At 40.7% G+C, this 15,695-nt stretch overlaps 1 pseudogene; it reads right to left on the bottom strand.

Annotated features, from left to right (window-relative positions):
• LOC132341406 (NAD-dependent malic enzyme, mitochondrial-like) overlaps window positions 1–10,233 on the bottom strand; it is a 30,762-nt pseudogene extending 20,529 nt beyond the window's left edge.
• Window positions 10,234–15,695: the final 5,462 nt, after the last annotated feature.

The following is a 15,695-nucleotide window of genomic DNA, read 5'->3' as shown; positions in this document are numbered from 1 at the left end:
AAAGACCATTCCATGTGCTTCTCACCACAATAAAGATTAAGAGGCAGAATGCCCGGATCCACCACACTCGAATGAAGCAGGCCCCAGAAGCCCCTTGGAAATTGACACCATGAGACAATGAACTGGGACTGAAACTTATTTGGGCAAAATAAGTGTATTGCGGGGGCGGGGCAGGGGGCATATTTTGTAATTTTATTTATAGAATTGTTTTGTATATAATGGTAATAGAAGTCCTGGAGTACCTCTATCCACAGCAATGCTGAATGGCCTTGGTCCCAGGTTTTAATCAGTATACTGGATCTATGAGAGAGCGGGCCGCTGCAGCAGGTGGCCTAGCAAAATTGAAACAGCCTTTACAGTCATCTCTATTGGCATTAGGAACTAGCCAGTGGCAGATTTCAAAAGTACTGCCAAAGTGAGAAAAGGCCAGGGACCAAGACCACAGGTTAAAAATAGAAGCACTTAGTAGGGTTCAAGATAATGCGTCTTTAGCTTTCAGTTGTATAAAAGCACAGTTAAGGATGAAGGCAACAGCAGCTTTTATCATACGGGAAGAGGGTGAAAGTACTTTTCCAGCTGAAATTCGGAAGATTGTCTGGGATAATGCGATTGATTTTGAAAGGAAGTTTCAGTCCTGGTAGACTATGGTAAATTTCACCTATGATCCTGCTTCTAATGTGGCCACTGCCTTTGTGCTTACTATATGTAATGCCAGTGTTTATGTTATCCACCCCATCATTGCACTAGGATTAAATAATGAAAAAAATGGTGCTCTACCCTTCAGAACATAGGGTGTGGGCATGAAAGGTGAATGAAAAGTGGCAAACAGTAAACTTAGAATCTTGTGTTATTAGGGAACAACTAGGAAGCAATATTATTAACGCTCAAGATGTGTATCTTGACACTGAAAAAAGTATTTGCCACTTCGAGATTCATCCAGGCACTAATCAGAAAACTGTGCTTGTATATACTGGTAGAGGTTGTGTATGCTTGAGAAACTTCCTTATAAAATGTAGAGGGTAAAGCATTAAGGCACGCTTATTGTCGTAGGGATTTGCGTTAAGTAAAAGAATTTACTTATTCCTTTTAGGAAAGGGGGGAATGAGAGCGGAAATTTTCCAGAGTAGAAATCTGTTGTCATCATATTGCAAAGCTCTCATACCTTCTCAGTGATTTCTCATGGGCAGCTCCTCACAGCACTGACTCCTTCACAGCCAACAACTCCATCTCTCTCCACAGCACAGCCAACAAACCCCAACTCTCTCCTCAACCAGCTAACCCACTCTTTTGTAGCATGCTTCTTTTTGGACACAGCTGTGGCCTATTAAGGGCAGGCCTGTTCCTAATCTTTGGTGATTAGTACAGCTGCAACTCCTCAGGTGTGAGATTACCTTCTGCACTATCTTTATTTTCTTACATTCTATCCCTCCACAGAAATCCACTTTGATTTAGGTGAAATGTACATCTTTGAATTAAGTCTGTAGCTTGCAAACATAGCTGTTTGGTCTGACTGCCTGTTCTCGCAAGAAACCTATGCTCTAAGAAACTGCTTCGGCCAAAAGACGGAGATTAGGAAGGACCCCTTGAACTCTGAAACAAATGGAGAAGCTGCAGGAGACAGGGCAGGATGACCCAGGAGTTCTTTCTGTACTTTCTGACTGAAAAAACTAGCTGTAAGTGTAATGCGAAATCAGTAAAATGAATATTTATGAACCTGTTGTGAAATTCCATGCATATGGATTAGTAAGGAAGATAAAAAGAGATCTGGAGTTCCCAGACACATGCATGTCCTTTTAAGGGGAATGATCCTTACATGCGTCCAGTGATGTAATAAACATACCAGCTTTACAACTTTCACAAAAGTTGCGGAGTTTATTTCTTTTTCTGCAATTCAATACCTACAGAACATGGCAAATATTCCTATCACTAGACATAAAGAAATATATGTAGCAGACACAGGGCCGGCTACGGCTCCGTGGAGGTATGTTTAGAGATAGGTATTTGCTGAGTCATAGGAATTGAACCAGGAGTCCTCACTCTGGTCCTCCAGGCCTGCTTATCTCTCTGTGACCCCATAGGCTAGTTTCCCTAACCCTTACAATTGGTCAGTTTCCAATCCTCCTTAACCCTATAAAAGGGGCTGTCTTGGCCCATTCCTTTAGAAGAGCTGCTTTCGGACCCTTCGCGAAACCCTCAGAATAAACCATCGTGGAACTTTCTGAACCCAGCCTTCTCCTCTCTCTTCTCTGTCTCCCTTCCAGAAGCCAAGGGCAGCCACAGCCCCTACGAGCAAGCTAAGAGCTGAAACCATAAAAGAGCTGATATCACTAAGAGCTGACAATCACTAAGCTTGCTAGGGGCCACGGCTGTGCCGCAGTCTGGCCTAGGGCACCCCAGCCCCCGGAGGGCTGAGGTATCCGGCCTTGAGACTGCTTGCCTGGGGTGCTTTAACTCTATGGTGAACCAGCTATCCGGCTAAGAAGTTAGGCCCTGTGGCTTCATTATTTTACAAATATAATCATTTTAAAACAAATTCTGCATGTAATTAATTATCTTTGGAAACAGGATGTCTTCAGGCCTTTCACTGCTTAAAACAGTTCCATTTCCATTCTGTGCATATTTAACAAATAACTACAACCAGCATGTTCTAAATCACAGAGAAAATCACTACAGAGACAAAAATGCACTCATGTATTTTGACTTTTAGTTCTATCTTTATTCCTTAAATGACTGTTTCCAGGACAGTGTGTTAGGGGGGTTTTGTGCCAGCAGTTTTGACATACTTCCATGCAGAATATTCACTGTCATATCTGTCTGTAATGGCTTACATAAATTCCTCAATTAGGTCATCATAGACCTGTGAGCGATCCCTTTTTTTGTATAGGCCTATATAAAATGGATCTTTTAAGAGTGTCTGAAAATGAATAAATCAAAGAGAGCGGCAGGATGAATCACTTCCTCAGTATATGTTTTCCAGAATTCACAGTAACACATTTCACACCAAAAGATACTGCTTTTATATAGCCACTGTAACTGCCTCTAGTATATGTCAATGTTCAGTAATTTCAGCTAGAACTTGAGGTTGGTGATGAGGTCTTTCAAAACAGAACAAATCAATACTATGAAGAAACTGCTTTAATAAATCTGATTCACATTTCCAGCTTCTTAAAGTCAGGTCAACCTGACTGTCCATTTTAGTGTCCCAGCATTCAAATTACTTCCGAATGCACCATTTCACTGCCAAATTAACTGGTGTTTTTCAATCACTGATATGTAACTGTACAGTGGATTCCAAATCATTTACCCTTACAAAAATAGTTGGTTTTATATTGAATAAAAGTGCTCAAATAAAAATTTTCTCTTATAGTAGTAAATACTCTTAAATACTTTTCGTAGGGATAACTTATGGCAAGCCAAGTTCAGTAAAACTCACTGTATTATCAGTTCCAGTGTCGATGCATACAGGCAAGCATTTATCTGGATGTATTCCTGCACAGGCTGTATACAAAAACAGTTTTCCTACTGGAATTCCCATCCCATACACACCTAGGTCTCCAAGACCCAATATTCTTTCTCCATCAGTGATGACAACAGCCTGAAAACAAAAGCAGGTAAAACTATAATCATTGTAATTTATAAAGTTTAGAGCAATACCAGTTTAGGGGTTTTTACTGGGAAAAAAATCAGGTATGCTTGCACAGTCAAACAAAGAATAGATTACAAAGAATATTTCAGTTGAAGCAATAATGCTTAAATGATAGAATCTGCTATGCTCCTTTTTCTTTGCTGAAATCAACTACCCAAATCGTTGAAAGCTAAGTGAGAAGGATCCATGCTGCTGTGTGGACCTGCAGCTTGTAACTTGGGTTTATGATTTCCACTTGTAAATCCAGACATCAAAAATTTTTATAATTCTATGATGATATAAAGTATCAACCACCTCATCTCCGCTTGTGGTTCTCAATCCCACTGGGTGATACAGGATTTAACAGGAAAATTTGTGCTTTCCACCTACTAATGTGTCCTAATCCAAAGACAAGATCACCTTTCCTACTGCTATTCAACACAGTAAGCAAGACCCAGAGTACATCCCCCAACTTTAGGAAGTAAAATAAAAAGTTTGGCAAGTCTAGTTCTCATCATCATTGTTTACTCAATCCATAAACCTCATATTCAGGATAAAATGTTGCTCTTTAAGATATGCATTATCTTCATTAGCTATATTTTGCCATCATGGTCAAACAGCCAAGGATGCATTATTAAGTATTTACATTTCCATCAAATACTAATAAATCTTGAGAAGCTCGACTGGGATTAAATAACAACTAGAAAAATAATTATATAGTGGTAGTATATTATCATCATTTTCTGGCCAGTTGTTCACAATTGACCTTACATGGCCTCTGTCTGAGATAGAGATAAATAAGCCTCTGAAAGAAAAAAAAAGTAGAAAATTTTATAGGTGGCAATTAGAAATTCCCCCTTGCTTTGCAAAGCTAAATGTAAAACAGGATGATTTTCTTAAAATTGAAAGCATTGTAATAATGGATATAAATTACTCAAAGGAGAATTTCTAATACAAGTGCCTATTTGGCTACTTTGACACTCTAAAATAAGAACACAGAGAAAATACTTTTCATTATGCTACCTGAATTTTACACTATTTCAGATATTCACCTTTAGAACTCCTCTAGGGCAAAACACCTCTGCTGTTATCATCAGACCTGATATGAAAAGGGAACATGATCCTAAAGTGCGGCTTTACCTTAATGAATCTCTGTTCATTACATTACAAAAGATGAGGGGAGAGAAAAGAAAGACAGGGACTGACCATACTGTCTTCTCCAAGACCAAGAGAACAGTGCTTCCCACTGCTGAGTGCTCCTCCATAGGAACATGGGAGGAGAGGCAAAGAAGCAGAAAGGAGCAGAGGTGAAGTGTCTGTATTTCTTCTGCTCGAGCAAGCCCTCTTGCTAGGAGAAAAGGCGGCATGAAAAGCTCAGCAGAGGTGGTAACTGATAAATTACCAACACTTGGAAAGTGCTGGTTCTTGGAAAGAAAGGAAGTTGAGTACCATCCCTAGTTCCAATCCATGCTGCTGTTTCTTGTACAGACAACTTCTAGAGGGGGATGGTTTTCAAACTGGTCTTTAATAGACACAGAGACATGGAAGAGGAAAGGAAGTATGTGAGAACTACGAGTACATCTTTCACATCCCCTGCCCCCCATCAGGAACAAAACCATGCATTTCTTACTGTTTTTATCATAGCAGCCATGTCCTCATGGCAGCAAAGGATTACCCCTTCTTCCACACAGCATCCAAACTCTCAAGCAAAAGGACTCTAGAAATATACTTTGAATTGCGGTGAGAATATCATGGAAATGAGCTGAAATGACTGCCAGTCTGAACTGGTTTCCTCAACAGAGATAATAACCTGAAGAGATGTTTTAAAGTCACAGCTGAACCCAGACCAGATCCCAGCCAAGCCATATTTACTGTGTCAGAATAACTGAAAGCTGACTCCCAGTAGCACAGCTTTAATACAGGGGCTATCTGCATCCAATGGAATCTGCTGAGCTACCATGAGTCAAGCCTGTCCCTTCCTGCTTTGCCAACATGTCCTCACCCATGGCTCGCTGGCCTCTGCTCCTGCATTTAAGATGTCATGCCGTGCTGCTCTGCAGAGTACTGTGAAAATTTCTCCAGCACTGGGCCCCTTTGCTACCAGCACCAAAACATTGGTCACAGCTCCAATCCTGCCAGAACCATGATTAGCCTGAGTTTCCTCCAGCAAATGTGGTGTACAGGGATGCAGGCACTCATGTTTCTGCCTGTGTGCAGGGTTGCACAGGGGAATATACTTAATGAATCTACCTGAAGTTACCCTTCTTGAACAGAGGGTGAGATCAGATGAGCTCCAGAAATCCCTTTCAATCTACACTTTCCTCCAAATGTTCTTTCCTGACATAGATCCTCAGACTCACAGATGTGATTTGGAGTTGGAGAAAGCCACAGCACTCTCCTCAGAATTAAAGAGCTGTACTGCATCTAGGAAGAGCTGGAAATGGGGCTGATGCCCTGCACTTGTAGTATTTAGTGACACATTATCACTTCTGTTTTCAAATGTTCTGTTTTCCAATATAAACTGGGTCTTGAGATATTTTTTAATCAAGTTTTACTGCCCTGAATTGGCACAAATCTTGTGTAGTTGAATCCAAAGAAAAATGAAATTTCCAAACTTCAGGCAAGTATACAGAGAAAATGATAACAAAAGTAGCAGCAATATAGATCTATTGTTCTTACTTTGGTCTCCTGAAGATGTGTCCATACTGGGAGCAGGCAAGGCCTACTGTTGGTATGTATACAATTGGCATTAACCATTCAATATAATCTTGTAATACTCTACAGAATAACTTTTAATATCTCTCTTGGATTCCCATTATGTAGATATACCTAAACTTAAGCAGAAAAAAAAAACAAAACCAACCCAAACATTTATTGTTTCACATTTATGCTTATAAAACAATGTGAAAAATGCCAAAGCAAAATCCATACTTGCTTCATATTATTTCTTCATGGAATTCCTGCTTCCACTCAAGTCGGGCTTTAAGCACTAAGCAAAAGTTGGAAAAGAGAGAGTAGCAGTACTTAACAGCTGAAATAAAAATACTGGACGTGACATAACATGCATGCTAACAAGTTAATGTGTAAACATGCATTATGATAAAAGATAATTCATGGATTTGTTACAGGATACAGCTGGGAGTCTCATTACTGTTAAAAAAAAATTAAAAATGAAAGTCTTTTACACCCCAAAAATGAAAGGTCCTAACAGGTCTTGTTAATCCTAACATTAAAACAGTTATAAAACAAATTAACTTCTAACAAAAAGTTAATATTGAAGGATTTACCTAGGTGTTTAAATTAAATCTGCGTTTTTGCAAATTTACCTACCAGTCTACATGTACCAAATCATATTCAGTCTTGCTGACCCGACAACAAAGATAATGAATTAGCGATTCTTAGGTTACAGCAACCAGGCACTTTCCCAATACGGATTACATGACTGTTTCAGATCAGCAAGTGATATGATGTAGATTTAAGTAATCTTTCAGTTTTCATGAGAACAAAAGCTTATCGATGTGGTCCAGTAAGCCTCAAACCATTCCAGTGTTCCTCTTGCCTTTAGGAGACTGCCTAAGATTACATGCAGATATGCAAAGGAGTATATGGAAACAGCAACAGGATGCTAAAAACATGACATTCTAAAAAAAAAGAAAGAAAACTCAAAACAAATCAAAATCCTTCACATTGTTTTTATTTTTAACCAAAGTAGTGGATTAAAGAAAAAAAGGACTAGTATAGAAAAAATTGCACATTATGAGACTCAAAATTCTAACCCTGTAATTCCTTTCTAGCATTAACTGTTATTTATGATAAGCACTGTTTTTCATAACTATTAAACCCTTGATTTACCTTCTGTCATGGTTTGAGCCTGGCGCAATGCCAGTGCCCCCATGAAAATACTTCTTCCCTGGTATCTACTGTGAGATGTGATCAGAAACAGAGCAGAGCAGGCTCCAGCTTAACAATGAAAGGAAAAAAAAACTTTATTAACCTAGGACTATAAGAGAAACACACAGAACACAAGATGAAAACCTTCCAAATATCCTCCTCCTCCCCCCCCCCCCCCCAGATTTTCAACACATCACAGTAAGACAAAACCTTGGATTTTCAATTCAATTACCACCCCTCAGATCACTAACTCTCGGTCCATGACCACCCTTCAGATAATCAATTCTCAGTTCCTCAAGAAGAGAGGAGTCCCTCTTGTACCACAGACTTCCCCAGGAAACAGTTGAAACCTCTTGTGTTTCCATGTCACACGTGGCACCACCCGGAGAACATTTGCCATCTTGGCATCTTCCTTCCATGTCCAGTGCTCTCACCACTGCACATGGACAAGAGCTGCTTCTAGGGTTTTCTTTTTAAGGGTGCTTTGTCCAGTTCCAAAAAGAGCACAGTCTCTCACCTTTGGCACACCTGTCCCCCCCAAATTTCACCCCCTGGGCCCGAGGGGTCTTGAGAACAGAGATCATCTTCCTCTTCTTCTTCCCTGAAGATCGAGGGCACCACCACCCTCCTCACTCGTCGTCTCTGTTCACATGCTCCTTCACATCACTGCACTCTCTTGGCTCTGAGCCACTGCCTCCCCCTAGATGCAGTCTCTGTGTCACAGGAACACAAGTGGTTCTGCCCATGGCTATAGAAGAAAAGCCCAGCCAAAGGCCACTCCATCATCTTCTCCCACCTAGGATTCTTCTCAGCTTCTCTCAAACCTCTTTCACTTGCACCAACTTGCACCACACTTGCCCATTTCCTGTTATCCTGCTATCCCATCTCTATCTCTCTCCTCATTCAACTCCAGGAGGATCAGCATTTGCAAGGTTTCCATCATCCACAAGAAGAGTTAAAAGTCCTAAGCCCTGCCTGTCCATGAACTCCCATGGCTGGCTGCACCCCCCCCCCCCCCCCCCCGCACTCTTCTCCTTCACGCCGGCCGTGCTATCAATTTTCAAGGTAGCACCAGCACAAGCACAGGTTCTCTCCCTCTCTCTCTCTCTCCGGGGGGGGATGGTGGGGAATGGAGGGTGGCTACCTGGAGCCTCGCAGTGCTCCTCCACCCTTCTATCTTGCAGGGGCCTTCACCACCCTTTCTCTGCCCAAGGCCTGGCCTGGCGGCCTACCTCCTTCAGCCGCATGGCTCCCCTCCCCCGTCCAGCTCGGAGCTGGGCAGGGGAGGCCTGTTCTATTCACAAACTGGAACCCAAGAGACTTTCCCCCCGGTAGTTCACAGCTTTTAACCCCCTGTGTTCTCAGAGGCGTATCCATATCCTCAGTGGCCATACCAGGTGCCAATATTCAATTCTGAGCACCTATTGGTTTGACCACAGCATCCCAAAAAACTCACTTCTTTTCAAACCATGACACCTTCATTCTCACATATTTTACCAATATGGGCTAGCTGTTCCCTCCTTTCCCCCAATAGTTCTATGCTCTAACAACCTGCCAAACAAATTTTATATATTCTAGAAATACATATTACAGATTACAGCAAGATCTGCGTCTTTGTTACTGGCTAATTTGCACACATTCTTTTTCATTACCTTATGACTATGGAATATGAGAAAAAAGCTCCCCAACCACATTTAGCCACATGATGAATGCATGATTGATGAAAGCAGTTTTCTGGGCAAAAGTGAAAACTAACCTCTGACAAAAACCCAGTGGAGGCACAAAAACTTTGGTTATCCCCATACAATATTTTTCAGCAATTCCCATTTACATGCATGACAAAACAAGGCCAGAGGAGTGCTTACTTTTCCAAGGGGTCAGTCAGTTTTGCCAAATTCTTATGGAAAAGTAAGGCTTGAATGTCTTGTGTCTCTATTTCAGGAGGCAGAAGTCTTTGCAACCCAAACATTTGTCGTTCATGTAATGTAAAGGTCATACCCTGCAAACAAGAGAGGTGAGAAGTAGCAGTTTTTCCTCTAGCATTTCTCTGTGTAGTGTATTTCAATTTGACATTTCTGACTATCCACTGCATCCTTTTCTCATGGCAGGTGCCACAGCAAGCAGAGTTTAGTCAGGAAAATTAATCCACAAACATTAGAAGTTTATGTCCAAAAAGGAGACAGAGGAGTCCTTTTACTTTATTCGAATAAAGGGAGAGGCCATAGGGTGCATTCTCCTGGGGTCTCTCAAATTTTTGGAAGATGCAGCCTCCTTTTTATCCTAATTTCCCTGCCACATTTTCCTTCTCTCTTTCCCCATTGGCTGAGGTACTTGAGAGGTACAGACTTTCCGGAACACCTGATACCAAAGATTTCCCTCTAATGTAAAACCCTCCCTTTTAATTTTTATTTCTTATGGAATTTAGGGGTTTTCCCCATTGTTTCTTTCATCTTTCAATATCCAATTTCATTTATCAGCAAACCTACCATTTATTTGTAAAAGCAAATATCTTTTCCCATTCACCAATCAGTGGAATCCTTCCCATTGTTTCTTTTATCTCCCAGTGCTAGTTTTATCTACCAGCAGACCCCCAGCTTGTTTGTAAAGACAAATCCATCATTCCTCTCAGTTTGGATATATTTGCCTCTGCTGGGGTTCTCCTCATCTTCTTTCAGTATCCCTTTTGACCATACCTTATGCCCTTTGCCAGATTTCATTTCCCTCTGTGAAACTGGAGAACAACTAAGCAATCCCACTGCAGACAAAGGTTTAAAAGGAAAATAACAGCAGCTGCTTGAATTGTTTCATAGGAACATAAGGTTGACCAAACACATGTGGACCACCCAGTCTGGTCCATACAGTCATGGACAATAATATTTAGTTCACAAAGGTTTATATGAATGCCTCTGTTGGCTGCTTTTTTCTACATATTTTCAGTAATCCAAACAGATCCCAAAGTTACTGAACTGTCCTAATACTTCTATTGAGATCACAATTCAACCAAAATCCTTCATTTTAACTTAGGGCTAGAACTAATCTATTTATCTGCTACCAAAAAGCCTCATTTGTAATAAATGAAGTTTCTGAACAGTTAAACCACAAAAATATCCCATCATTTCCATTTTTCATTGTTTAAAGGTAAATGAAGAGTTTAACTTTATTGTTATTTAAATTTTTTGAATATTTAACAATGACATTCAATAAAACTGGCTTTTCACTTAGAACACAAAAAAGCCTGCCGTGAGCTACCTGCTAAGTGGAGACTGACAGGCATCTTCATGGAGCAGTTAACTCCTAGGTGTAACTTTGCAAAATGTTAACTGATTCAAGTCCAGATTCACAGCCAACCTATCTCAAAGTGCTGACCCCATTTCCAACAACAATTAAACCCACTTTAAGTTTGCCACTTCAAAAGAGCAATGATAAACTTTCCTTATGTCACGCCATCCAACTGGGGCAGTTCAGTGAATGATTAATATTTGTGATGCAGGAGCCAAAAACTCAGAAAAGCCTTTGCTGTGTCAAGGCTGTGTATCGATCTGTGAGCAAAAGGAGAATTCCAATTCCAAAAAAGCAACAGTCTCTCACTTTCGGGACACCTGTCCCCCCCAAATTCACCCCCTGGGGCCAAGGGGTCTTGAGAACAGAGATCTTCTTCACTGAAGATTGAGGGCACCACCACCCTCCTCACCCGTTGTCTCTGTTCATGCCACTCCTTCACATAACATCACTACACTCTCTTGGCTCCAAGCCATTGCCTCCCCCAAATGCAGTCTCTGTTACAGGAAAAAAAGCTTCTGTCCATGGCTATACAAGAAAAGTCCAGCCAAAGGCCACTCCATCATCTCCTCCCACCTAGGATTCTTCTCAACTCTTCTGACATCTTTCACTTGCTCAAACCTTCACCACACTTGCCCATTTCCTTCCATTTTATGTTTGTCTCTTTCCTAGGAGGGTTTAATGTTCTGCCAAGTTTTCATTGTCCAAGAAAAGGGTTGAAATCTCAAGCTCTGCCTGCCCTGAATTCTCACGGCTGCCCTGCTGGGCACCTTCTCACCGCACCCCCTCTTTCTCCTTCTCAGCCACAGTGCTGCCAGCACATGATATCAAATTTCAAGGTGGCACAAGCACAGGCACAGGCTCTCTCCCTCTCTCTCCTGGGGGAGGGGGGCGGGGGCTGCCAGATGCCTCTCAGTGTTCCTCCACCTTTCCATCTTGCAGGGGCTTTCACCTCCCTTCTCTGTCCAAGGCTCTGGCCTACCTCAACCCCGGTAGCATGGCTTCCCCACCCAGCCGCAGCTGGGCAGGGGAGGTCTGACCTCTTTCACAGAGAGCGCTCCCCTGGGAGTTCTCTGTTTTTAACCCCCTGTGTTCTCAGAGGTGTAGCCATGTCCTCAGTGGCATCACCAAGGGCCAATATTAAAATCTGAGCACTGATTGTTTTGACCACAACCTCCCAAAAAACTCACTTCCTTATCAAACCAGAACAGCCTTGCAATTACATTTCAAATTCCTCCTGCAATCAGAAAAGTTACAAGAAAAAGATTAGTATTACCTCACTGTAGAATAAAAGATAAATCCATATTTTCATCTCTGCTTATGTTTGAATAGACTTTCACTGGTATTTGTAGAAAGCATACCCATTAACAAAAAAACTGTTAATTTAGAGTCTACACTGTGTAATTCAGCACACCTGAATGGTTTCTAACCAATATAATTACTCATTAGGAAAAACATAATTAAGAAAATTAGTATTTTTACATAATTTTTCTAATTGCATATTTAAATCCCATTTAATATCTATTGATTATACTGATTTAAGAAGTCCACTTGCTTTTCTGTACTAATTCTATACTATGCTCTAAAGTAATAAAATTTGAAGAGCTAGAAAGCAAGAAAAAGAAGACAAAAAACCTGTGTTTTGAAAAAAAAATTGTAAATAATTTCTTGCAAAAAGCTAAGAATTTAACCTTAAATTAGAATTGTTTTTATTTCTATTTTTGCATTTCTGACAACCTTTCACATAAGAAATTAGACATTAAATACTGTACTCAATTTATCATTTTTCTGCTAGTAGTTGCGAGTCATTCACAAACCATTGTTTTCTTTCCTCATTTAAGTGATATTCTCAAGTATTCTTACAATAATGTCAGTAAATAAATTTCAGGTGACAGTTTATTCTTGAACTTTTTACCATTGCTGCTCTTTATTTTTTTCCTGTGTGTAACACCCACTTTAGCCACATGATTCTTTTTTCTGAAACCAATTTGAATAATCAAAAATTTCCATGGACAACACCACCAAGTAACAGGACCAGCTGAAAAAAAACCCAAAACCAAACAGTAAATGCTATTTCCCCCGCTATATTGCAAAGGACCTACTTTAGTTTCACTGCTGCATACTTCACAAGAAATATTGATTCTCTGGCAATATAAATGCATCTTCCAAAGTTGCATAGAAGTGAACCATGGAAACACACATCTTAACTATCTTCCCCCTTCCCTTAACTACCCACTAATTTCTTAAAATCTGAAGTTTATGTCTTTTTAAAACAACCATTTCTCAACACATACTATACTTGCAGTGCAAGCGATTTAGGAAACAAATCTGAGTACAGGTGGTAAACAACCATAATATTTTGATGGATACTTTAGGTACTACAAAACCAAAAATGATGCCAAAAGATTTGACATATTAAGAAGGTAAAAAGCTTAGTCTCTTTTCAGAGAAGAAGACAAATAAACACTGCTCAGTAAACCACCAATGTTACTAGCTTAAGGTATGTCAAAGACTAGAATCCCTTCAGTGCTACCATACTGGCTCCACTGAAATTTTACTCTAAACTAGCTGAAATATTTCACTTGCAAAACCTTTATACTCACCACTAGAAATTTTCAAGTCCCTTAAAAATAAAATCTACCCAATTTCTAATTTCCACTATTAGCATGACACTGGGACATGGCTTTTCCTTAACTTCCCTGTACAGTGAAACCAGTGTCCTTAAAGTATCTGGGTCCTTAATATCCAAAGAGCTCTGATGTGGAAGGGGCTCACAGCTGGTCTGTGAGTCAGAAAGAGTTAGTTGAAGAAGAAAAGCTGATAAGAGTTGCCTTTGCCCCTGAAAGGAGCTCTATCAAGGCTGTCGGCATGGAAACGGAGGAGAAGAAGAGATAAACGAGGGGCCTGCAGTTAGATTTTGGCGGAAAACGGTGGAGATCGCCTTGCTCCAATGAACATTATGTTGATTTATTGTGGCCAATGAATAGGCATAAACTTTGTGAGAAGGTATAAAAAGACAGCATTCTGCAAAAATAAAGGAGAGAGAAGCCTTCTCAAATACATGGTGTTCTTCTGTTTGTTATGACCATCTCAACAGCGGCACCCTGAGGTTAATACTAAGCAGAACAGCTACCCATCTTTATTCAGTCTATTAATATTTTCTTTTTCCTTTTCTTTAGAACACCTGGATTTGGGATAATGTTTTTGAACTGAAAGAGGGTAGATTAAGACTAGACGTGAGAAAGAACTTTTTTATTATGAGGGTGATGAAACACTGGCACAGGTTTCCCAGAGAGCTGGTAGATGCCCAATTCCTGCAAACATTCAAGGTCAGGTTGGATGGGACTCTGAGCAACCTGGTCTAGTGGAAGGTGTGCCTGGCTCATGGCAGGGAGGAATGGGTTAGATGACCTTTAAAGGCCCTTTCCAACCAAAACCATTCTATAATTATCAGTGTATCTGGAGTTACAATAACATGAAACATGGTGAATTTGAAAGTGGTACTAAGTAATTCCAGATGTTTTTTTACATTAAAATTACATCTTACCACATTAAGATGCTTTAGTTTCTGCCCAGGCCTAACTCAGACATCTGAGTGCCATCAGCCTCCATTTAATCCTTGTTCCAGCTAGAACAGAACTATAAAAAGACCCCAACACTTGATGTATTCCAATTCATTATCTTTGTCCACAACCAACAGCTGCCTCTTGTTTTGGATTTGAGATTGCAGCTTCATACAGCACCTCACATGATGGAGATTTTCCTTAAACTAGTGTGCCTTAAAACTGCAGTATTACAAATTTCCTAGCCTTTTCCCTAATTTTATAAATCATAGTGCAGTTTGACAGAACCAGTGAGCAAGTCCCAGTAAATCAGGAGACACTCAGAAATTCTTATCAGTGGGATGGATGTTCTCAAAGGTACTTAAAAGTCTTGATGACCCACTGGTAGGGGACATGATGTTCATTGTAAATTCTCATTAGGTTGAACAAAGAAACCAGACACATGTCAGGGAACTCTTATCTCTTTATTGTACAGTCACCATAATTCCAGCAAACAGCCCACTGCTTAGACTCAAAATATGTTGGACAACAAGCCCTTAATTTTGTACAGTACACTTCAATAAGTTCTCAACTCCCACAACAAACTCCTCAAAAGTGCTGGCTCACAAGCCACAACACACTTCCACAATCTCCCCACTCCCACAACAAACTTCAGTGTGGAGTATGGGGTAGAATATGCAAGCCATGCTTTACTCAGGCAAAGCAAGGGGGAGAGAAATATAGACAGAAAAGGGAGAAAGAGAACAAAAAATATCACTAGTCCTTAGATCCCACATTGGTCCTGCCACATGGATGGTCCAGAGCTGGGGTTGTGAGACAAAGAAGGCAAGAGAGGAAAAGGATGGTGAGGGGACACAATCCACTTCCTTTTACAGTTAACCTGGTGCACACCTGTTGTGGTTTAGGAATTGTCTTCCCCATTTTAGTACTAAAAAGAAAACCACAAGCCACTTCCCTGTCCCCTCAGGTGGGAGACCCAAAAGGCAGAGATCCTGGGGTTGAGATAAGAACAATTTACTGGAAACAGCAATGAGATAAGAAAACAAACAGTAACAGCAACAATACTAATAACCAAAGTATGCAAAGAGATTTACATGCAAAATGCTCACCAATCCTGGGACAATGAAACAATGATGGATGGCTTCCCTCCACCCACCATGCTTTCTCCACCAGAAAAGGAACACCTTTCTTCTTGGAAGCAGTCCCTCCCCCCCCCTTCGATATAACATAAGGTGGTATCAAATAACCATGTCTTGGCCACACTCCCTCCCATTGATCTGGGCTGGAACCAGGACAATGCCTCTTATGTAAACAAGGCTCTGTTTTGTTCACACCTG

Source organism: Haemorhous mexicanus, chromosome W (genome assembly GCF_027477595.1).
Source record: "Haemorhous mexicanus isolate bHaeMex1 chromosome W, bHaeMex1.pri, whole genome shotgun sequence".
NCBI lineage: Eukaryota > Metazoa > Chordata > Aves > Passeriformes > Fringillidae > Haemorhous > Haemorhous mexicanus.
The sequence above is the reverse complement of the archived record's forward strand: the minus strand, read 5'-3'. Positions and strand labels throughout refer to the sequence as shown.